Below are 24,134 nucleotides of genomic sequence, written 5' to 3'. Positions count from 1 at the left end.
TTTAATCGTTTTAAAAGTGAACTTAATATCATGAGCATTTTAATATCATTGTTCAATCTTCGTTTTTTTTTCTTTTTATTTATAATCTTATATTTCTTTATTTCCCTTAATTGTTTTTTTTTTTTATTTTGTTTGATATGCTGTTTTTTTTTATTAATATGTTTTTTTACGACCCTCAGATTTTACAGAGATAGTCTAATTTTCCTGGATTTACTCGTCTTACCGTAAGATGAGCTGTTTCCTGATTCATTAACTGTTTCATTATGGAACAAATGACTGATAGTGAGTTGACAGATTTTTACAGAAATGTAACTAACATGTTTACTTGGCTTTTACACGTCCCTCACGCTACACCTTTCTTAAAAGCATATAGCACCAAAAACCACTGCATGAAACCTACTCAGGTTTTTTCTGTTCTCATCATTGCTTGCTTATTTCCTGTATGTAGATGATATGTGAAGATGAAGGAGGGTTTTTTTAAGCAGCAGTAGTGATATCTCCTTAAAGCCATATTTACTGACTGTTAGTGCGTTGTTGTGGTTTTGTATTTCTAAATTTTCTGCTTTTATTTTGTTATGTTGTGCAATGATTCTGAATGATATATAACTTTGTTTCCCTGAAGTTATTGTAGCTCAGTGAGTCGTTTAATTAAAAGATATAGAACAACTGTATAAGCCATCATCGCCCATACCTGGTAATTATAAATAAATTCATAAATAGCGTGAAATCTATGTTGTGGCACGTCTTTCATTTAATTGATTTAAAATTCTTTTCTTGTAATGTGTTGCATGCCAAAAATGAAGAAAGCTTCAACTGATACAGATGAGATGTCCACACACTTATCGACAATAGTGTCTAATTTAAGCTCCTGGATATCAACAGGATATCAGCAGGACTACAACGTCCTGCTGGTTTATTTAAAGCTTTTGTTTATCTCTGATGCATTTCCTGAAATATCACCTTTCCTGTGTGCTTCTTTCTGCTGAAACAGGCTGACCGATCACTCGCCTACGTACTGTAGCTCACACAGTAGAAGATGCTATTATTTCGTTTTATGCTTAGTTAAAATGGTGTGAAAAGTGAGTCATTGGAGGAAATCCAACCCTTACCCTAACCCTAACCCTAATCCTAACCCAAGTATCTGGTAAGGTGTTGGGCCACCAAAAAAAATCACAACAGCATCCATGTGCTTTATATGTAGAGTCCACAAGTCTCTGGAACTGTACTGAAGACATTATTCTAGTAAAAGTAAAAAAAAAAAAAAAAAAAAAAGGAAAGGCTTTGAAATGGATTAGCAGTAATATATCACATTAATGGGCAAATAATCCTCCACACCAGTGGTCTTCACTATTTTTTTCATGTGAGCCACACTGATAGGACAAAGTCAATAGGAGAGCCACTTTCACCGCAAAGTATGGCAAGTTATTCAGTCTTAAATAGCGTATCTGCTTAAATACAATGTACAATATTGCAATACAATAATTACGCGAGTTGCGGATGATGCATGATCCCCATCAGTTACCTCTTTTGTCACTGTCACTTTGCTTTGTTGCTGTTCATTTTGTGCGCGGGATTGTTTGATAAGAAATCGATCCATTTTTTAGTCCGTGTGTACAGTAAACACAAGTTGTTAACTAGCATGAAACACAAACTAGCTTCTGGCAGGCCGCCAAAAACTGGCTATTGCGCAGAACGCAGTGAGTCAGTGACGAGTCAAATAATATATATAAATATATATTATTATTTGTAATAGAGCACATTCATTTTTCTATGCTTCCCTGATTGTTTTTGATGTTATTTAAATGAAAAATAAATTTTAACCACATGATCATATCATCGTATTATTTACTGCCATGCGAGCCACATATTAAAGCTTGGTGAGCCGCAGGAGGCTTGCGAGCCGCGCAATGAGTAACACTGCTCCACAGCATGCTTTATCTAATCATTTGTCACAAATCTGTAGTTTATTCATTACGGGTTTTTATGTATTATTATTATTATTATTATTATTATTATTATTATTATTATTATTAATAATAATAATAATAATAATATATTGCACTTCAATCAATCTGGATATAAAATCTCAAAATGCTTTCCATAAAATAACTATGCTTTTTACTTTTTTGCTATAACAAAAATGCTTTTTGTTGATTTTTTTTTTTTCTTTTATGGAAAGCATTTTGAGATTTTGTATCCAGATTGATTGAAGTACTATATAAAGTTCTTCTTCTTCTTCTTCTTCTTCTTCTTCTTCTTCTTCTTCTTCTTCTTATTAATAGTAGTAGTAGTAGTAGCAGTGGTAGTAGTAGTAGTAGTAGGGGGGAGGAGGAGGAGGAGGAAATGCTCTAATGGTTTGGCTGTGTGGTAACAGCTAATAAATTTTCATAAATAAAAAAGTAATCATTCTTCATAGTTTATTTTATTCAATTGAACTATTTGATTTGAAACGTCAGATATATAATTTCGGTCTAGTTTGTATCAGGTTCAATTAAAGTGTCAGCAAAGACTATGTATTTGAAGCTTCTTTTTCCTTTGACAAAGAACTTCCGTTGGCCACCCACACAGGATGTGCTTAACACTCTAGCATGAATTTCAATGATACAAAGCAAGCGACATTGTACGTCAATTTTTTCCATTACTTCGTCAAGTGATGTACATTAACTGATGTCTGTATTGATATACCTTTGAAAAGAAATACACTTTGATTGTGAAATGCGTGTGTAATATAAACAGCAGTACCTCTGATTAAATTTTATTTCTCAGATATCTATCTATCTATCTATCTATCTATCTATCTATCTATCTATCTATCTATCTATCTATATATATATATATATATATATATATATATATATATATATATATATATATATATATATATATATAGGGGGCACAGTGGCTTAGTGGTTAGCACGTTCGCCTCACACCTCCAGGGTTGGGGGTTCAATTCCCGCCTCCACCTTGTGTGTGTGGAGTTTGCATGTTCTCCCTCCGGGTACTCCGGTTTCCTCCCCCGGTCCAAAGACATGCATGGTAGGTTGATTGGCATCTCTGGAAAATTGTCCGTAGTGTGTGAGTGCGTGAGTGAATGAGAGTGTGTGTGTGTGCCCTGCGATGGGTTGGCACTCTGTCCAGGGTGTATCCTCCCCGTGTATCCTCCCCGATACCTCCCTGTGACCTGAGGTAGTTCAGATAAGCAGTAGAAAATGAATGAATATATATATAAAACTCTATTTCTGTTCCTAAGCTAATGTTAACAAAGCTACAGCTACATCAAATATATTTGGCCAAAAGTATGTGGACACACTCATATGCATTTCTTGAACATCCCATTTCAAAGCCATGGGCATTTAGACATTTACATGAAGTTTATTCATTTTGGCAGACGGCATTATTCAGAGTGACACATTTTATCTCACTTTTATACAACTGAGCAGTTAAAGATTGAGAGCCTAGCTCACGGGCCCAGCAGAGGCAGGGATTTGAGATTAGTAGTACCTGCTTAATCATCACATAGTATCCTGTATAGCAATCATTAAACATTAAGCAGTCAATCTTCCTCTGAAAGGATTGACTGATGCAACGGACAGATGTCCCACCCTGGGCGTATTCCCACCTCACGTACAGTGTTCCTGGGATCCACCAGATACTGCGACCCTGACAGAGACAAAAACCAAAGTAATAAACAAACAAACAAACAAACATGGCGTTTACTCCTGTATATATCTTCTTCATGTGGTTTCATGTGGACATGCTGGTTGTTAATCATCCATCGTGTCTCTTTTACTGCAGTACTTAGTTTCATATTCAGACTTTCAGATATCTAAGCAATAGGCTAAAGTCTGAGGCTTGATTTCAGCAAAACAAGATCCTTCTCACAATGCCTCAGCCAGATGTTATATATATATCACTGAATGTTAAAACTTTTTTTAATAATTAAATAAATAAATAAATAAATTCCCCAAATTTTCCAATTCCAGAGAGAATATCCCTATGTAATCATTGATAACGAAGGCTAAAACTCTTTTTCAGAAATCTTTTTAATAACATCTCAGCATTAACTGTTTCAAGTTTGATTTATCTATTGTATATATTAGAGATATATTAGAGAGATTTTTGTAGAGGAACACTCTCCTGTGCCAGGTTGGCACACCTGTATCTGAGTTTTATCAGCTACCAAACTCACTCACTCATTTTCTACCGCTTATCCGAACTACCTCGGGTCACGGGGAGCCTGTGCCTATCTCAGGCGTCATCGGGCATCAAGGCAGGATACACCCTGGACGGCGTGCCAACCCATCACAGGAAAGGGAACATATTTAAGAACATGCAAACTTCACACACACAAGGCGGAGGCGGGAATCGAACCCCCAACCCTGGAGGTGTGAGGCGAACGTGCTAACCACTAAGCCACCGTGCCCCCCCCATGTCAAAAGCTTACAGCACCTGGTATTCCCAGTTAGTCGCCTATCCAAGTACTAACCAGGCCCGACTCTGCTTAGCTTCCGAGATCAGACGAGATCGGGCGTTCTCAGAGAGGAATGGCCGTAAGCAGCTACCGAACTATAAAACTTAATTTAATTGATTTATATGTCACTATAGGTGTTCAATCAATCCAAATATAACTATGGAATCTTTTGGAATCTACCCACCACTACCTACAGTAAATAGACAAACTCGACTTTATACACAGCTCCACGCTGGATTCAAAACACACCACTTCCGGGCTTCAAAACAGCGATAATATGGAACAAATAAAGAAATCCATAATAAATGCCTGGCCAAAACTTTTAGCACAATATTTTTGTCTTGAAAACCCACCTCTTTTCGTGTTTAGTAAAGCCAACTGTTTTCCGTTTTGCTCATTTTCAGAGTTTAAAAAAGCAAAATAACGCAAGGAAATCCTGTAGTAAGTTGAGTTAGTGAATTTAGAGGTCCAGGGCATTTAAACTTTGTTTTGTTCCAACAGCGATTGAGTGACATGAAAAAGCACTTGAAAAGCACTTTTTTTTCGACTATCACTGAGAAAAGAGCAGCCTTCATAAGAAAGGTGAAATGTAATCATGGAAAGAAGATCACCTTACCATGGCTAAATGATAGGCTCTGGCAACAAATGAAAGAGAGAGACTCTGCTTTAAAATCAGGACATAGTAGCGACCGGCTTACCTTCACAACTCTCCGAAATAAGGTATTAAGGAATTTAAGAAAGTCTAAGGCTGAATTTTTTATTATAACTATCAATGAAGCTCATGGAAATGGAAAACTTATTTGGAGAAATCTTAATAAATTAACTGGTAGGAATAAAGAACAAAGGACATAATTTTACCTGAACTCAAAGTGAATGGAATCCTGACCCAAGATACTGATATGATAGCAAGTATATTTAATTATTTTTTTATAAATTCAGTCAGGGAGCTGGTTCAAAGTATCCCAACTGAAACTATACCATTTATCCCTATTGATAAAACTAAACCAATTTTTAAAATAAAGGAAATATCTGAATCAGAGGTTATAAAAATTATAACCTCGTTAAAAAACTCAAAAGCTAGGGATTCATATGGTTTGGATACCATGTTTTTAAAATTACACAAGGACGCACTTGCTTGCCCAATTGCACATCTGATCAATTTATCAGTTAGGCAAAGTATTTTTCCAAGCTTTTGGAAAACAGCAGTTGTATCTCCGATTTATAAGTCTGGTGATAAAACAATGGTGTCAAATTATAGACCCATTAGTATTCTATCAGTAGTATCCAAGGTGACAGAAAAATGGGTAGCTGAACAGTTAAAAAACCATCTAAACTTGGGCCACACACCTTTACACCCAATGCAATTTGGATTCCGCACAAACCACTCTACAGAGACAGCAAACTGTTTCCTCCTGGAAAATATCATCTTATAATTTTTCAGATGAGGCTATGAAATGGATGGAGTCATATTTAACTAACAGGAAACAGTGCGTACATATTGGTAATTCTTATTCTTCATACCTTGACTGTATTATTGGTGTACCCCAGGGGTCAGTATTGGGCCCTATTTTGTTTAGCCTGTATATTAATGACTTGCCTTCAGTTTGTCAATCTGTTAATATACAAATGTATGCAGATGATACGGTTATTTATTTGCATACTAAGACCAAACAACAGGCAGCAACTGAATTAAACAAAGCATTGGTGCATGTTTCTGCCTGGTTAAAAATCTCAGATCTGCATCTTAACATTAACAAAACAGTCTGTATGTTCTATTCTAAGAGGTCCTCAAATGTACAGCAGGCAGATGTTTTTATAAAGGGAGAAAAAACATTGGAAGTGTCCAATTTTAAATACCTCGGTATTATTTTGGACTCTAATTTAACTTTTAAAAAGCATGTAAAAAAAGTGGCTAATACCATCAGATATAATATGGCTAACTTTAGATACATTAGGCCATATATAACAATAGAGGCAGCCAAACTATTTATGCATGCCATGATTTTTTCTCACATATCATACTGTTTCACAAGCTGGTCCCAAGCAAATATGACAACTCTAAACCCAATTGAGACCCTTTATAAGCAAACCTTAAAAATATTAGATCAAAAACCTATCAGTCATCACCACTGTAATATTATTACTAAATACAACTTATTCAGTTTTAACAATTTCTCACATTATCAAGATGCTTGTCTCATTTTTAAAATCTTACATGGGCTTGCACCCCCACCACTGCGTGAATTCATAAAACTGAGAAATAACAGTGATAGGGCAAACAGGGCAGCTACCAGGGGAGACTCTGTTATACAGTATAGGCGAAGTAAGTTTGGTCAAACAGTCTTTTCAGTACGGGCCTCAAATTATTGGAATATAATCAGAAAGAGCACCAGCTATTCATCATTTAAATTCAAACTCAAGAATTGGATTAAAAACACTCAAAATTGCAATCATCAATAGTTAACTTATTTTATCTTTGGTACTGTCCATTTTTGTATTGTATTTATTATTATCTATTTAGTGTTTTAATTTGTTTTGTGTTTTTCATGTATTTAATTTTTGTACTATGATATTGTGTTGACCTGCCAAGGGACTGCAGATGAAAAATAGCTCTTCAGCTAATTCTGGCACATTTACATTTTGAGTGTAAACAAAAAATGTTGATTGATGTGCATTGTCCCTTTCAAATAAATAAAAAAAAAATATATAAAAAAAAAACCTCAGCTCGGTGTATTTTCATGACCCACCTATCGAAAGGTTTAAGACTAAAGCCACAAATTTGCATATTTTGTAGCATAATCCAGTAGTTAGGCAGTAATGAATGATGATCCATGAATGATTGCCAATGGACTTCTTGTTTATTGTACTGTAATGGATATTGAGTTTTAATTGAGTATTGTAATGGAGTTTTTGTATGCACAAAATGTTTACGAAGTTTTTCGGTCTGTCCATTTAACTGTTTGGTGTTGGTGTTCAGCTTAATTTCAGTGAAAATAGTGTTTCTAGTCGAATAGTTGAGTTGCTTCCTGGTATGTTGCATGTGTAGATCCATTCAAGATTATATGTTTATGAACCTGATTTACATATTAAACTCCTCCTCGAAGAAGAGTTCAAAATATCAGGAACCAATGAGAGTAAAGCTACTAATAATAATTTTGTATTTACGATTTAAAGGATATATCCTGCAGGTTCACCCTTATGTTTTTTTCCCATTATATTCAGATTGTTCTCTTTGTTTCCTGACTTCCTGACATTCACTCTGTAAATTCCATATTATATACAGTATATCAGGTGATAGTTTCAAAACATTAGACTTCAAAACTCTATTGAATTCAGAAATGACTCTGATGCTCATATCCATACCCTAAGTTGCTTATATGCTCATGAGCTCCTGCTTAAACAATAATATTTTTACAGTTATAGTCCGGCGTCACCCAGGTGAGGATGATGACCCTTTTGAGTCTGGATCCTCTAGGTTTTTTCCTCCTCAGGTTCCCTTCTTTAAAGTTTACATTTGTTTTTGTATGATGTTTCTATACTTCTGTAAAGCTGCTTTGAGACAATGTGAATTGTTAAAAGTCTTGTAGAAATAAATTGAATAATTAGTCTGTAATATTTTTCATTGCAAATGGATCTTTGTCTTTCTAATCTATGATTCAGTTTCTGCGTATTAGTTACTTTCCATGCGTGGTGACAATTGCAGATATATTTATTTCCATTACACTTCATGTATTTTCCATTAGACGTCATATACAGTGGTGTGAAAAAGTGTTGGCTCCCTTCCTGATTTTTTTTGTCATACTTTAATGTTTTTAGATCATCAAACAAATTGAAATATTAGTCAAAGATAATACAAATAAACAAAACATGCAGTTTTTAAATGAAGGTTTTTATTATAAGGGGAAAACAAAATCTAAACCTACTGTACATGGCCCTGTGTGAAAATGGACTTGCTCCCTAAACCTAATAACTGGTTGGGTCGCGCCTAGCAGCAAGAACTGCAATCAAGCTTTGGGGATAACTTGCAATGAGTCTGTTACAGCTCTGTGGAGGAATTTTGGTCCACTCATCTTTGCAGAATTGTTGTAATTCAGCCACATTGGAGGGTTTCCGAGCATGAACCGCCTTTTTAAGGTCATGCCACAGCATCTCAACAGGATTCAGGTCAGGACTTTGACTAGGCCACTCCAAAGTCTTCATTTTGTTTTTCTTCAGCCACTCAGAGGTGGACTTGCTGGTGTTTTTTGGATCACTGCAGAACCCAAGTTCGCTTCAGCTTGAGGTCACAAACACAAGGCCGTACATTGTCCTTCAGGATTTTTTGGAAGATAGCAGAATTCATGGTTCCATTTATCACAGCAAGTCTTCCACAGCAAAAACAGCCCCAGACCATCACACTACCATTACCATATTTTACTGTTGGTATGATGTTCTTTTTCTGAAATGCAGTGTCACATTTACGGCAGATGTAATGGGACACACACCTTCCAAAATGTTTTGGAACTTTTGTCTCGTCAGTCCACAGAGTATTTTCCAAAAAAATCTTGGGGATCATCAAGATGTTTTTTGGCAAATTTGAGACGAGCCTTTATGTTCATTTTGCTCAGCAACGGTTTTCATCTTGAAACTCTGCCAGTTTTGCCCAGTCTCTTTCTTATCATGAATCACGAATCATGAACATTGTGGGTTTTTTTCATCTTGGATGTGTCATTGTTGTACTCTTGGGGTAATTGTGGTCGGCCAGCCACTCCTGGGAAGGTTCACCACTGTTTCATGTTTTCACCATTTGTGGATAATGGCTCTCACTGTGGTTCCCAAAGTTTTAGAAAGGGCTTTATTACCTTTTCCAGACTGATATATGTCAATTACTTTCTTTATCATTTGTTCCTGAATTTTTTTTGGCTCTTCACATGATGGGTAGCTTTTGATAATCTTTTGGTCAGTCACTTTGTCAGTCAGGTCTTATTTAAGTGATTTCTTGATTGCGAACAGGTTTGGCAGTAATCAGGCCCGGGTGTAGCTAGAGAAATTGAACACCACTGTATTCTTGTCTGCCCATTCTTATTACTTGTACAAATTTGCTGGTGAAGGGCAGCGGTGGTTCAATGGGTTAAGGCTGTGAAATATTTTGTAAAACCTTGAGGTTCAAGCTCCAGCACTGCCAAAGAGGTTTGTGAAGAGGTTTGAGAATGTCACTTCAGATTTAAACAATGCATGTAGCAAAAAAAAAATGTCAGATTATTAAGGCGTTAAGCACCGCCCCCTGGTGGCGACTTGAAGTTTTATTATAATTAAATATAACTGTTAGGATGAATTCACTCTCTCACTCATTTTCTACCGCTTATCTACGCCTATCTCAGGCGTCATCGGGCATCAAGGCAGGATACACCCTGGTCAGAGTGCCAACCCATCGCAGGGCACACACACACACTCTCATTCACTCACACAATCACACACTACGGACAATTTTCCAGAGATGCCAATCAACCTACCATGCATATCTTTGGACCGGGGGAGGAAACCGGAGTACCCGGAGGAAACCCCCGAGGCACGGGGAGAACATGCAAACTCCACACACACAAGGTGGAGGCGGGAATCGAACCCCCAACCCTGGAGATGTGAGGCGAATGTGCTAACCACTAAGCCACCATGCCCCCAGGATGAATTGACTGTTGTTTATAAATATTATATGTAAATTAGACAGTCTGAACATGTATTTAAATAATTACGTACATTTATATTGTGTAATCATGTCAAATGGAATAAAGACCCCAATTAACACATAATGCACTTTGATTTGTGAATTAATTACTGGAGGTTATGGGAAACTATCCCCATTTAATTCTTCATATATGAGAGTATTTTAGTTTGTATTGTAATGGCGGTATTCAGCTGTGGTGTAAGGTGTGTTTAGTCACCCACATAAGACCATGGTGCACCTTCTAATCTGTCACATTTAGATTTAAAGCTTACTCTAAAGATCATAGAGTGAAGTAGGAACTCAAGTAAACATGTGTACACAAATATCATTCACAATTCACAAACAGATGGTCTTGAGCTATAGTTAGTGTTGTGGTGGTGTTTTAGAAGAGCCTGGAAACAAACCTTGAAGACATTATTAAGTTATATTTATATATTTGTCCAGGCTTTAGCGTTCTTATGTTCATACCGGGTGTCAACGAGTGCAGAAAGTGGTGAAAATTATCTGATCCATCCATCCATCCATCCATCCATCCATCCATCCATCCATCCATCCATCCATCCATCCATCCATCCAACCAGCCATCCTTCCACCTATCCATCCATCCATCCATCCATCCATCCATCCATCCATCCATCCATCCATCCATCCATCCATCCAATCATCCATCCATTTTCTTGGCTGATCAATGTTAAAAAAATAAAATTTATAAATTACTCTATTGGTGTATATATATATAATATACAACTCAATTTCAGTTAAAAAAAACAAATCAATCAGTCTTTCCAGGATTTTGACATTTCAGAATCAAAGAAATTAATGCAAAATTAATCAAACTTACCACAAGTTTCATCACATTATGCATTCATCCCAAATCTTCTTTGATTCATGTGTGTTGATTATAAATACAGCTAAATTTTAAAGTAATTACTATTAATTAAAGTTAGAGTAGTTTTCTGCAACAGCAAAATCGCAAAAAAAAGAAAAGAAATGAAAGTAAAAGACAGCAGCAGATCATTTTGTTCAGTCCATGAGCTGCACATCTGTTTATTTCAGCTCTTGTCAAATGTTTGTTCCAAATTCCTCACAGTGCTTTCAAATAAACTCAACACTTTGGAGTAAAACATGCCTCTGCTAACATATACCTTCATGTACAAAACAAAAAATACAACACAAGAATGCAATACAATGAGTGATGATATGAAACGTTAGTCAAAAGAAAGTTATTAGTTAGATTTTGTAATGTCTATTGCAAATAGTGCCAACACTTTTGGCATACAGTACTGTATTCTTCCCTGCAGTACCTTGACAAAACCCTAGAGTTCATCAGAATTCCCAGACCTTCAATATAGTGAATGAATAGCAAATCACTACAGTACTCTCTAATTAATTTATTAATATAACACCAATTTTGCTTTGCCCTGAATGACACATACTTTTGCTTCTTTAAGCCATTTATATTTGGCTATACTTTAGGTGTCTGTGTAACTTTCAGAAGAAAATCAATCACGATGATTGAACAAGTTCCAACTCTTTCAGGACCACTTAACTAAATTTGCCCAATACAAATAAATAAATAAATAAATAAATGGGGGGCATGGTGGTTTAGTGGTTAGCACGTTCGCCTCACACCTCCAGGGTTGGGGGTTCGATTCCCGCCTCCGCCTTGTGTGTGTGGAGTTTGCATGTTCTCCCCATGCCTCGGGGGTTTCCTCCGGGTACTCCGGTTTCCTCCCCCGGTCCAAAGACATGCATGGTAGGTTGATTGGCATCTCTGGAAAATTGTCCGTAGTGTGTGATTGTGTTAGTGAATGAGAGTGTGTGTGTGCCCTGCGATGGGTTGACACTCCGTCCAGGGTGTATCCTGCCTTGATGCCCAATGACGCCTGAGATAGGCACAGGCTCCCCGTGACCCGAGGTAGTTCGGATAAGCGGTAGAAAATGAGTGAGTGAACGAGAGAATAAATAAATAAATAAATAAATAAATAAATACTATCATTAGCTCTTACATCTTCAGTCACTCAATTAAAACCTTGTAGCTCAATTATATTGTCATTTGCTTGTATTTCCTGATTTGTGAGACTCATTGGATAAAAAGCATCTAAATGAATCAGTGTAAACGTAACTGTAAGTGAATAAAGTTGTATTGCACTGCCATCTTATGGATATTAACAAATGTATAGTTCATTTATTTCACACCAATTCACTTTTAATCAAAACTAGGTTTTGATTACGGGTCACGATGGCTAACTGGTTAGTATGTTCATCTTCCTGAGGTTGGGGTTTAATTAACGCCATCGTTCTGTGTATGTGGAGTATAGCATGTCCTCCGTGTGTTTCGGTGGTTTCTTCCAGGTTCTCTGGTTTAATTCCTCAGTCTAAAGACATGTATTATTGGCTAATTAACATTTCTAAAGTGTGTGAATGGATATGTGTGTGTGTGTAATTGTACCCTGGGATACGTTGGCACTCATCCAGGGTGTCCCCAGCCTTGTGCACCATGTCCCCTGGGATAGACTTCATGTTCCCTGTGACCCTGTGTGGGATAAGAGCTATAAAAATGGATGAACAGATTTTGTCTAACTCTGTGTAACTGCTCGTTGCTTCAAGTTGTGCTCTCTCAGTTGGAATGCATTATATTATATTCATGGGTGAGTTTATAAACCTGTGGTTTACATCCGTTTCTGCAGACACAGCACATTTTTATGTGTGTGTCTGTGTGTCTGTGTGTGTGTGTGTGTGTGTGTGTGAGAGTGTGTGTGTTTTGGCTTAAACATCTGGTTCAACTCATCAGGTAATTGGCAAGCATTTTATTAGCTGAATAAATAAGCTGGCAGGAAGAAACACATGGTTTCTGTAAAATGTTTGTTTTGGTTGTTTACAATCTCATATCCATGGACTAGCTACTGTACTGTACTTCAGGACACTGATACAACCAGACCTCCAGTCAGCAATATTTGATTATTTTTATTATATATTACAGGTATCTTAGCAGCTAATTATACTTTTACAACAGAATTATTTTGATCATAAGCAGAACATCACAGGTAAACTGGTGAGATCCTAAAACAGCATCTGCTTCTAATTTAGCTGGCTTTTGGGGTCCACAAATCAGCTGAAGACATTACTGCCATGTAATAACAAACAAAATGAATAAAAATAAATAAATGTATTAAACAATTAATACAATGCAAAACAAATGTGTTGGAAATTTATCTAATTGATTTTATTTTATATATTTTATTTTTCTAAAATTAGGGCACCATAGACCATTGTCACTTCATTGTTTTGTACTTTATTTGTAAAAAACATAAAATATCTCACATTTTATTAGTATCAAACAATATTGAAAAAAATATTTAAATAAGATATAAAAATTGGAAGTGCTTTCAGTAAATCTTGTAATGCCATAGATAGATAGATAGATAGATAGATAGATAGATAGATAGATAGATAGATAGATAGATAGATAGATAGATAGATAGTTCTATCAGATATCAGGGGCTAATCCATGCACCACCGGCCGTGACCCATACGGGGAGGAGAACGTAACCTTCCTTCCTGAGAGGACACAAAAACAGACGCATGGACAGTGAGTGATGGTGAGTTCAGCTAAAGAGGAAAACATGTTTATAGAAGTCAGAGGTGTGGTAGTGATTTTCCTTCCATCTATCCTCAGAGTTAAGTGAGATAACAGGCAGGAAACAGAATCACATGGAACGTTATCATCTACACATTTTACAAACAGGGAATGAGATACACATTTAGAAATGCACTGTTATAGCTGCTGTTATGTATTCAGTGGACAATGCACAGTCAAATGCATATGAAGAAGAGCTTTAATGTATTTGTTTTATATTTAATAAGATGAATATGTTAACTTAGTTCACAGACAAGATAATGGTCAATGAGTGAATCCAGGTATTTCAACATTGATAATAAAAACAGTACACTAAGCGCAAATGGCGTAATTTATGTCTGTATACATGAACAGCTTGATGCTAAGCAGCATCTGCTTTGTTATGATAGTGTTGGATGTTACACAGATGTAAACAGCACTGCTGGCCATAACAGGACTACTAGGTTACTGAAGGTTTATAAAGAATGAAAGGTGTGGGAGTAAATACATTATGTGGCAAGGCAACGTGAGTAAGGCCACGTTCACACTGCAGGTAAAAGTGGCCCAAATCTGTTTTTTTTGGGGTCAAGTGACCAGGTCAGACTTCTTCAGGAGTAGTGTGAACACTCAAATCTAGCCCAGATCTGATTTTTTCAAATCAGATTCAGACCACTTCCATATGTGGTCCTGATTCAGACCCAAATCTGATTTTTTCCAATGTGGCCGCAGTTTGAACAACCAAGGCGGATTTGATGCGACTTTTACGTCAATCTACATTCGTCACAATTATGCGCCGGCGAGTTCGCACACAAACGTGACTACGCCTACAAAATGGATCAAATAATCAAAAGTTGCCCTCGACATCTGAAAATTTTCAAAACACTGCGTCTCTGTGCTGCCATTACACAAACATTTAGAAAGAAAAGCGAAAATGCTTACTTCCTCCATAACCTCGCCAACTTTAGCGCAACGGCGTCATTGTTATTGTTCGTTTGCGCATGCGGAAAAAAAAATCAGATCTGAGCAAAATATCCGAATTGAGCATTAAGACTTGCAGTGTGAACGTGGCTTAATAATAAGTCAACGCTGATGCTTACACAGGGAGCTGTTTGTGACATTTAGACCAGTGAGCAGGAAAAAATCGGAAGATAGTATAATCCGTCTGTACATCATATCTGCTCATCATTCATCAAGTGTTCTGCTTAATGTTGTATGGTTCATTGGTAGTTTTATTCACTTTTTATTTTAATTCAATTCAAATCAGTTCAATTTATTTGTATAGCGATTGGATGTTGTCTCAATGCAGCTTTACAGGAGTATAGAAACAGAATAAAAATTGTTAATTTTAAAATTAAGTTACTATTTATCTCTAGCATCTATCCATAATGAACCAACCTGGGGCAACATTGGCGAGGAAAAAGTCCCTGAGATGAAATGAGAAGGAAACCTTGAGAGGAACCAGACTCAGAGAGGAACCTCATCTCCTTGAAGAATGTCAGAAACATTACAGTAAAGCTTTATGTCTGACAGACTCGATCCTTAAATGTTCAGTAAAGGTAAACATTTCTCCTCAGAGAAAAACTCATGAAATCAAATTACACACTTTTCTTAAATCAAAATTTCAAATGTACACTTTTTTTATGTTTTTATTATTATTATATAATGTGGTAGACTTGTGGACCTAATTATTTTCAGAACTGCTTTCATAGAAAACTAATCAACAACTCGAGCATTGAGCAGACATGAGGTATAAAATCTTTCATGCTAGAAACTGAAAACCAAACATGTGGAAGTCATTTTTTTTGTGGTTGGTGGTATTTGGATGAGGTTCGTTACCTTCCTACCTACAGTATTATGACTGAGAGAGTGGCTCATTGAATAAACCTGTGATTTCAGAGTTTGCGTATACTTTACCCACAGCAGATTGGTGACTATTGTTCCTGGCTGATTCGTGGCAGATGTAATAGTCACGGAAGACAATGAGGGACCACACACAGAATAACCGCATCAGCTACAGTACACTTGCGTCTTTGTAGCACTTTATTTAACAGAATGGTCTTAGCATGTATTTGATGTAGCACAGATTCTTGTGGGAATGTGATTCTTTCATGTGCTACTTCTATGAAAGAGAGTGACGTAAATCTACCTACAGTAGGCAAATTGTTGTATTTTTGCTGTATGCCTTAATTTATTTTATTTTATTTTTATTCTCTTCTTCTAATTGGCTATTTTGTATATCAAGAAGAGACATAAAAAGCATTTCATTACATGTTCATTACTGTGTATGTGAGAAATAAAATGCGAATTTTCATGTAACAAATGAAATTCAAATATGTGACAAACATTTTCATTTGATTTAAATGCAAAAAACATTTTCATTTTTTATTAACATGAAGTAGGAGCAAGTGAATAGATATGAAGCCTATATAAAATATTTATTTATATATACATATATATATATATATGACTATTTATAAAATATCTTTGGGAGGTAAATAAATAAATAAATAACACTAATAGTAGCTGAAAGTAAATATTATTTGAACTTGAATGAGGACACTGATGACACTGATAGGGTAAGTGTTCAAAAATATTTAAAGATACATATATACTGATACCTGCATACAGATAAAGGTATAAATACAAATACATATACAGGTACAGCTTCAAATACCTTTACTGATACAGGTAAAAACAGTGTTAAAATGTAATGTCCCGGGTCCATATTCGTAATTCTGAAAAATATAAAATGCTTAGAAATGTGGGCTTTTCCCCATAAAATTAAAGAGAAGATCCTAGTAAAGATAAGTTATTCATGAAGCAATCTTTAAAATTCCAGATTCCTTTATTGTCACTATACTGAGTACAGCGAAATTAAAGCAGACCTTACAGTGCAATTCACTTAGCATTTGATGCAAGCTACAATTTTAAGAACTGAAATAAAAAAATAAATAAATACAAAATTGCCGTCAAGGCCATAGTAATAAATCAGTTATTGTAAATGATGTATAAGGTATAAATAAGTATGTAAATATACATGTAAATATCTTTACATATACATGTAAAGATAGAAATATTTAGAAACAAATGTTATTGCACAATTGTCAAACATATTGATTGTATATAATGAGAGGGTATTAAAGGACTCTTAGTGTATAAGGTCAAACAGTGTTAGGAGTAGAGAGGAGGATATTTATGAGGTTTAAGAGTTTCTTTATCAGAGGAGAGGTGAAGAGGTGAAGAGGGAGATGAAATGTATTGTATACGGATTATGTTTGTGACCAATCATATAACAGGTAACATCTCGAAATAGAGGCAGAAATGCTATAATTTGGAGTTATGACATTTCTGCTCTGTGTCTGAGATGTTTACATTTACATTACATTTATTACATTTATAACATACAGATTTTAGCGCATCTCTAATATGATGAACATAAAGACAAAGTGAAGGTTTATAACAGACCAGTTTTTTTTTTAAATTTTACAACAATCCAGTCTTCAAAAGAATGTGTTATACACAGTAACATGGTTAAGCCCCGCCTCCTCTCTAAGATAAAAGTTGTTGTATTTTCCTTGCTCAGTGTTGCTCTGTGATTGGTCCTGAATCACTCTTAAGTTAAGATTCCTAGTTAGAAAACTCTAAATTTGGAGCTCTCTGAGATGAGTCCAGATGATTTATCCTGAACCAAATTAGATTGCAAAGTAAAGACAAGAAACAGTTCATCATGGTGGATAAATGTCTGCATTATTCCTTTAGTCTTATTATGTGTCAGGGTGCTGAGGCAGGAAGCAGAGAGCATTGCTGCCTCACAACACTACGGTTTGATCTTAAGCTCAGGTTACATTATGCAGAGTTTTGCATGATTTCTCTAGCTTCTCCTGTTTCCTCCCATTTTCCATAAACTTGCTGATCAAATTACCGCTCATCTCAGTTCACCTCAGAATCAGTGCACATTGATCTTTCCTCATTTAACCCTGAGATCTTGCCCCATATAACCCTCTCAGACTGCAAGCTCAGTGATAAACGATGAGCTGTGACCAGACACTTGATAAATAATATACAGTAACAATCAGATTTTTTTTCTCTTTAACTATTAATTTACCAATACACACACACACAAACACACACACACACACACACACACACACACACACACACACAAACAGTGGTGAATTAAGGCCATGTCTAGTGGGAGTATTTATAAGTAACGAAGGCCGCCTAGCCTTACATGCCGCGGATGCTTCGGGTATTACCAGAACAGAGACCAAAGGCCAAGCGCATTCCTGAATCCCTCCATATCTCTCTCTCTCTCTCTCTCTCTCTCTCTCTCTCTCTCTCTCTGTTTCTCTCTCTGTCTCTCTCACTCACACACATACATACGTACATACATACACACACATCTGTCTTTCTATCTGCTTGAGGATGTTCCATTATCATAATCATACATGCAGCAAATGAACTTTATTCTATATCTTTTTTTTATCAAAAATAAACCCTCATGGAGATTTCTCCACATGGTTGAAAATGTAAGGTCTCCATGTGAAGACAATCGGTCCCCACCAAGACATAAAAACACGCCTACACACTCGCACACACAAGGTCCAATTGGATATTTGTCTTTCACACACACACCCATACACCCACACACACCCACACACTCACACACACACACATTCCCACATAGTGTGTTTGACTTTCCAATCTGAACTGTGTTTAAAATCAACCCAGGTTCATTGTGGTTATTCTTAGTGGTGGCATTCAGTGAGAAGTATCCATCTTTCAGGAATTTCTGCAGAGACAGGAACTTCCTGGAAACATGACTTGTGGAAAACTTGAGACCGCTTTTGTAAAAGCAAACGGGAAGGAGGTAAGGATTGAGTGCCAAGCCGCAGACCATGTTATACTGTGAGACTTCCCCTTGTAGTATCAATTCAAAAATACAATGAGAGCAGTTAAACATCCATCCTCTCACTGTACTCTCACCCCCACCTATCCAACAGGTCAGAGGCAGGAGTTATCCAATCCATATGTGGCATTTATTAAGCACAGAGTCAACAAATCCAAAACATAGGCAAAGCCACAGTGGAGAGAAACAGTCAATGTCCGAAAGCACAATGAATGCTATTTGCAGGGCAATCAAATCCAATAAACACTAGGCAGACTGACGGACAAGTTCGCTGTGCTGGAGAAGACTACACATACTTCACAAGCAGATTATAATAAGCCAGGTCATATGATTTTTTAAATATATATCGCATCCCTCATGTGCAGAAGCACTTTTGACCTTTTTAGTTTTTAACAAACTATATACAGTAGCTACTCTCATTATATTACAACCCGAAGTACAATTCATACATAATCTGTCTCTGTTTAGAGGGTATATTTTTGTTTATTTGTAAATTAATAGTTTTTTGTGTATATTTTGCGTAGTTTTACTGTATCCACTTTATTTCTATATACAGTATTTTTGTATTGTATGGCTATGTTTGGCTGCTCATGCAAACCAATTTCTCTGGTGGGGATTAATAAAAGTATCTATCTATCTATCTATCTATCTATCTATCTATCTATCTATCTATCTATCTATCTATCTATCTATCTATCTATCTATCTATTATTAGGCTGAAGTAGGTTTTTAATTGATAAATTCACCTCTGTATTATATTAATTGAAGGTTACTTGACTCCTAACCCTAAGGTTGTGGGTTCGAGTCTCGGGCCGGCCACGACTGAGGTGCCCTTGAGCAAGGCACCGACCCCCCCTCAACTGCTCCCCGGGCGCAGCAGGATAAATGGCTGCCCACTGCTCCGGGTGTGTGTTCACGGTGTGTGTGTGTTCACTGCTGTGTGTGTGCACTTTGGATGGGTTAAACGCAGAGAACAAATTCTGAGTATGGCTCACCGTACTTAGCCGTAGGTCACGTCACTTTCACTTAAAAAGACACTTTATACATACATTATGGTTTAACAATGTAATAACCAAGAATGTTAGTTTTTCAAATGGATATGTGTATAGTATGTCATTAAACACATGGAGGCATGCTAGGAAAAATCACAATTATTGTTATCACCTGAAGTTGTATATTTTTTAACATAAGCAGGTTATGTTAAGCATAAGCAGGTATAATAATCCAAGAGATTATTGTTTTTATATGCAGTTTTTGTTTCTGCACTTTTTTTTAACTTGTTGTCATTTAAAATGACATTTTTACATGTATAGTTGTAAAAATCCAATAAAGAAGTTTGGTCCTGTTATTAATTATATTATAGCAGCTATAAACCTTCTCTAACCAGCCGCACTGTTTTATTCTGTTTTTGACAAAAGTGAAAAAATGCATCTTGTCATGTTAACAAGAGGCAACAATGAGAAGGCAAGATCCTGAAGGCAGAAGTCAGGTTACAGCTTTACCTCTGACTTTTACAAAGCATTGATACTGGATACTCCCTCCAAAAATGCTAATTAAGCATGTGTTGTTATAAAGTTGCTGCAAATGACAAATGAAATTCCATTAATTCTAAAATAAATTTAGAGTCGAGTCAGAGTCAATTCCCTGCAATCGAATCCTTTGAAAGTTTGTTTGAAACCTAAGATCACTTCACTCAGACCCTCACAGAGCTCTCGGTTTGGTCTTAACCTGTATGTGACTGCTGTTTTCTCAAACAAACCAGACTGAGGTAAAATATACACCTTTTTTTATTTAAACAGATTTAAGCACCATTTAAGAATATCAAGAAGAGTTAAGTAATTTTTCTTTTCATTTATTCACTAAGCTTGACATTTTGTTTTGTAACACAAATAATATCCCCAACTGATGTCTTGCTTTGTCCTTTTTCATGTTTAAACACGATTTAAACAAGTCACACCACAATTAAACAGCTTTCTTTAATCAGACTGTGTTGAATTTTGAATTTTTAATGTTTAAGAAACATTAACTGTCTCAATCGCTCACTTTCAGTCTCACACACAAACACTAACATTTTTAAGTGGGACGATGGTATGATGTCAATGCAAGTAGGAAGAGAAACAATGTCTTTTTCATTTATAACGTCTATTTCCATCAAATCGCTGAAGCGGGAAAGTGTTACAGACAGTAGTCTGAGGTGACTAAACGAAGCATGTGTGAGATTCAAAAAAGATTTAAGAGAAAGTGAAGTTGATTAAACTCCCTGCCATGTACATGCACAACATCTCACTGCAGTGTATTAATATCCTAATGAATGGGGTCATTCGAGTCCATCCACCCAGTTGAAGTATGCTGACGTCTGTTAGCGTGGGTACGTGAGCTCATGAATAAGCTCCAGCCGCTATAGCCGTGTCTTTCCACTCTGCACAAAATTAAAACTGACTTATGGTAAATTCGTTAAAGGCAGAAATCTGATGCAACAAGAAAAGGTTAATTCAGTGGAATATCCAAAACTAATATCTCTGTGGTCAGGTCCATGTTTGAATCTTGGCTGTAAGACTCTTATCAGCATTAGCTATGTTTACTGGAGTACAGTTAAACAAGTATTGTTCTAAAAGTGCTCATACTGAATATTCTGTTGTGTATAGGTGAGTACGTAAGGTTTTGAACACCTGTACTTTATTCATCTTAGTCAACGTCCTTGCGTTCACCCAAAGATACATTATTAATCCTGTTTGATTTTCATTTTCAGTAATAAATCCATTTTAATTTATTCTTTGCCGCAGTTTTCATCAGTTTTGCATTGTGGACTTTTGCGAATGAAATTCACCAAGCAAAACTTAAATTATGGTGAATTTTGACCTAAAATATCAACTCATAATGTAAAACCACTGGCTATGGTAATGCAGGGAGAACCCTAATCTAGACAAATTAGATATTTCTTTCATTTCAATAATGTTAAAAGTTGAAGAAAAATGGTTAATGAGTTCTAAAATTATTCAAAAGTCCAATTCTAGGCACAGTGGTGGCTCGAGCAGTTATTAACACTCTGGGTTGTTGATTGGAGAATTGGGGTTCAATCCCCAGCACTGCCAAGCTTCCACGGTTGGGCCCTTGAGCAAGGCCCTTAACCATCTCTGCTCCAGGAGCACTGTATCATGGTTGACCCAGTGCACTGACCCAAACCTTCAAAGTTAGGATATGTGAAGAAAGAATTTCCCTGTGCTGTAATATATATGTGACAAAAATATGTCTTTAAAAGGCTTCTTCTTCTATTTAATAGTTCGGTATTTTCCTGTTTTCATATTGAAATCAATGGTGTTTTGAATGTTTGCGAAAGCCAACACTTGAAACTCCACATTCTTCCTAGATAACTTCCTAAACATTCCTGAACATCTTTCTTCCTCTGTGACTTGTGCTGAAGTTTCTACTCATCCTGATTTTCTCTTTCACAATCCTAAAAAGTCTGAGGATAAAGTTTGACTGTGGCATGGATGTTGATGCCAGTTGAGCTGGTTTGAGAATTTCAGAAACTGCTAATCTCCTGGGATTTTCACATACAACAATCTTTAGAGTTTACACAGACTGGTGTAAAAAAAAAAAACACACACACAAAAAACCAAAACACTGATAAGTCAGAGGAAAATAACTAGATAGGTTTTAGCTTCTGGAAAAGATATAAAACTTTTTACACGCATGGTGAGCACAAAACATCGACCGCTATGGTAGATGGGATTGAACAGCACATGACCACATCTGATGTAAACATTAAGCTTCAAGATTTGATCAATTGTATTTCTGTTACATGACTGGAAGATTAAGTAGAGAGATAGATAACTGATAGATAAAATAAAGTGGACAACGTGTGCATATTGGGCCATATTTAATACTGAAGTTAAACATAGGTAGTCAAATCTTGGTTGTTACTAAAGACTCATAGATTGGCACAGGATTTGCATGTACAGTGTAGAGTTTGTAAAACAGAGGTGTGGCTCAGTTATAATCTATTCTGAATTAATAAGTCTAGCATTATTATCTGACAGTTTAAAGCAAGCACAATATGTCTTGAGCTCAAAAAACAAGGGACAATTATAACACATAAATATAAATAAATTAGTATTTATCTAACAGACTTTTTAATACAAAATGATCTATAGATTAAAAAATACACAGTATAACTCAAAGTGAGCTACAAATAGAAATATTGCAGACAGAGCTCTGTTTACATAGATTTTCTAACTAATCCCCACTATTATACAACCTCAGCTCGGGAACTCACATGGCATCAGAGTTCTTGTATAGTGTATTTCTGTCCCTCATACTCATCTTGACTCTGGTATGCTAATCTCTGTTTTTGTTCAGATGACTGCTATTTAGGATCTGCTGTTTTTAACTAGTTGCAACTTTACACCAGTATGCTCATCAGTGTTATGATATTCTACTCCGAGCAGCTGCTCGACCCATTATTACTGATACTGATGAGATGAAGGGCTTGTAATGCCATAGTATAGACATGACAGTACGGTATTCAGGACCATAAAGGGGAAAAGATCTGCTGCACCTGAGGGATCCTCTTGGACGAAGACTCTTGGATGACTTTTACCTCACGTGAAGAATGTGATATTCCTACTTTGTAGATCCTGTATGTCTTAACATGGAGAGATTTTATTTATTTAGTATTAAATAATTAAATCATAGCGGGTGATAACTTCAAACTAGTCAAATTTCTTAATATGATTTTTACTTTTACAATACTTTTATATTTTACTGTTTTTAAGCTTTCAGTTATCTTTTTCTATTTGCTTCTTTCTAGAAATTAATCCTTCAAATCCTCCTAATCCTTCAAAATAATCAGAAGTGTTTCAACAGAAAAATGTTTAAAAAATGTAAAATATGTCTAGAGATGGGGGCACGGTGGCTTAGTGGTTAGCACGTTTGCCTCACACCTCCAGGGTTGGGGGTTCGATTCCCGCCTCCACCTTGTGTGTACACTTCACAGGGTGTATCCTGCCTTGATGCCCGATGACGCCTGAGATAGACACAGGCTCCCCGTGACCCGAGGTAGTTCAGATAAGCGGTAGAAAATGAATGAACAAATGAATGAATGTCTAGAGATAATTTTAATTATCTTGGATTTGTTTTCTTTTAATGATTTAATACTAAATACCGGAGTCAGAAAAATACAAGGAAGAAACAAATATCTATCTATCTGTCTATCTATCTATCTATCTATCTATCTATCTATCTATCTATCTATCTATCTATCTATCTATCTATCTATCTAATTACTATATCACGCTCCTTTAATTACTATATTCTTGAGCTACCATAATGAACTAGAAGGTAATTAAAGTCTCTCAAAATCATGATGCAATAAATAAATAAACTTAGACAGTAAACAACATTATTAGTTGGTATTTTTATATGGGTGTGAAGA

At 36.1% G+C, this 24,134-nt stretch overlaps 1 protein-coding gene and 1 non-coding gene across 2 annotated transcripts in view; one reads left to right on the top strand and one right to left on the bottom strand.

The window, feature by feature from the left end:
• The window catches only part of tekt3 (tektin 3), a 54,540-nt gene that overhangs the window by 1,216 nt on the left and 29,190 nt on the right, over positions 1 to 24,134 (top strand). The gene's annotated exons all lie outside the window — the stretch shown is intronic.
• On the bottom strand, positions 4,438 to 4,556 carry LOC132842058 (5S ribosomal RNA). The gene has a single exon (XR_009647984.1). It is a non-coding gene; the product is annotated as a 5S ribosomal RNA (ribosomal RNA).

The sequence above is a fragment of the Tachysurus vachellii genome, chromosome 2, assembly GCF_030014155.1.
Source record: "Tachysurus vachellii isolate PV-2020 chromosome 2, HZAU_Pvac_v1, whole genome shotgun sequence".
NCBI classification, from domain to species: domain Eukaryota; kingdom Metazoa; phylum Chordata; class Actinopteri; order Siluriformes; family Bagridae; genus Tachysurus; species Tachysurus vachellii.
The sequence above is the reverse complement of the archived record's forward strand: the minus strand, read 5'-3'. Positions and strand labels throughout refer to the sequence as shown.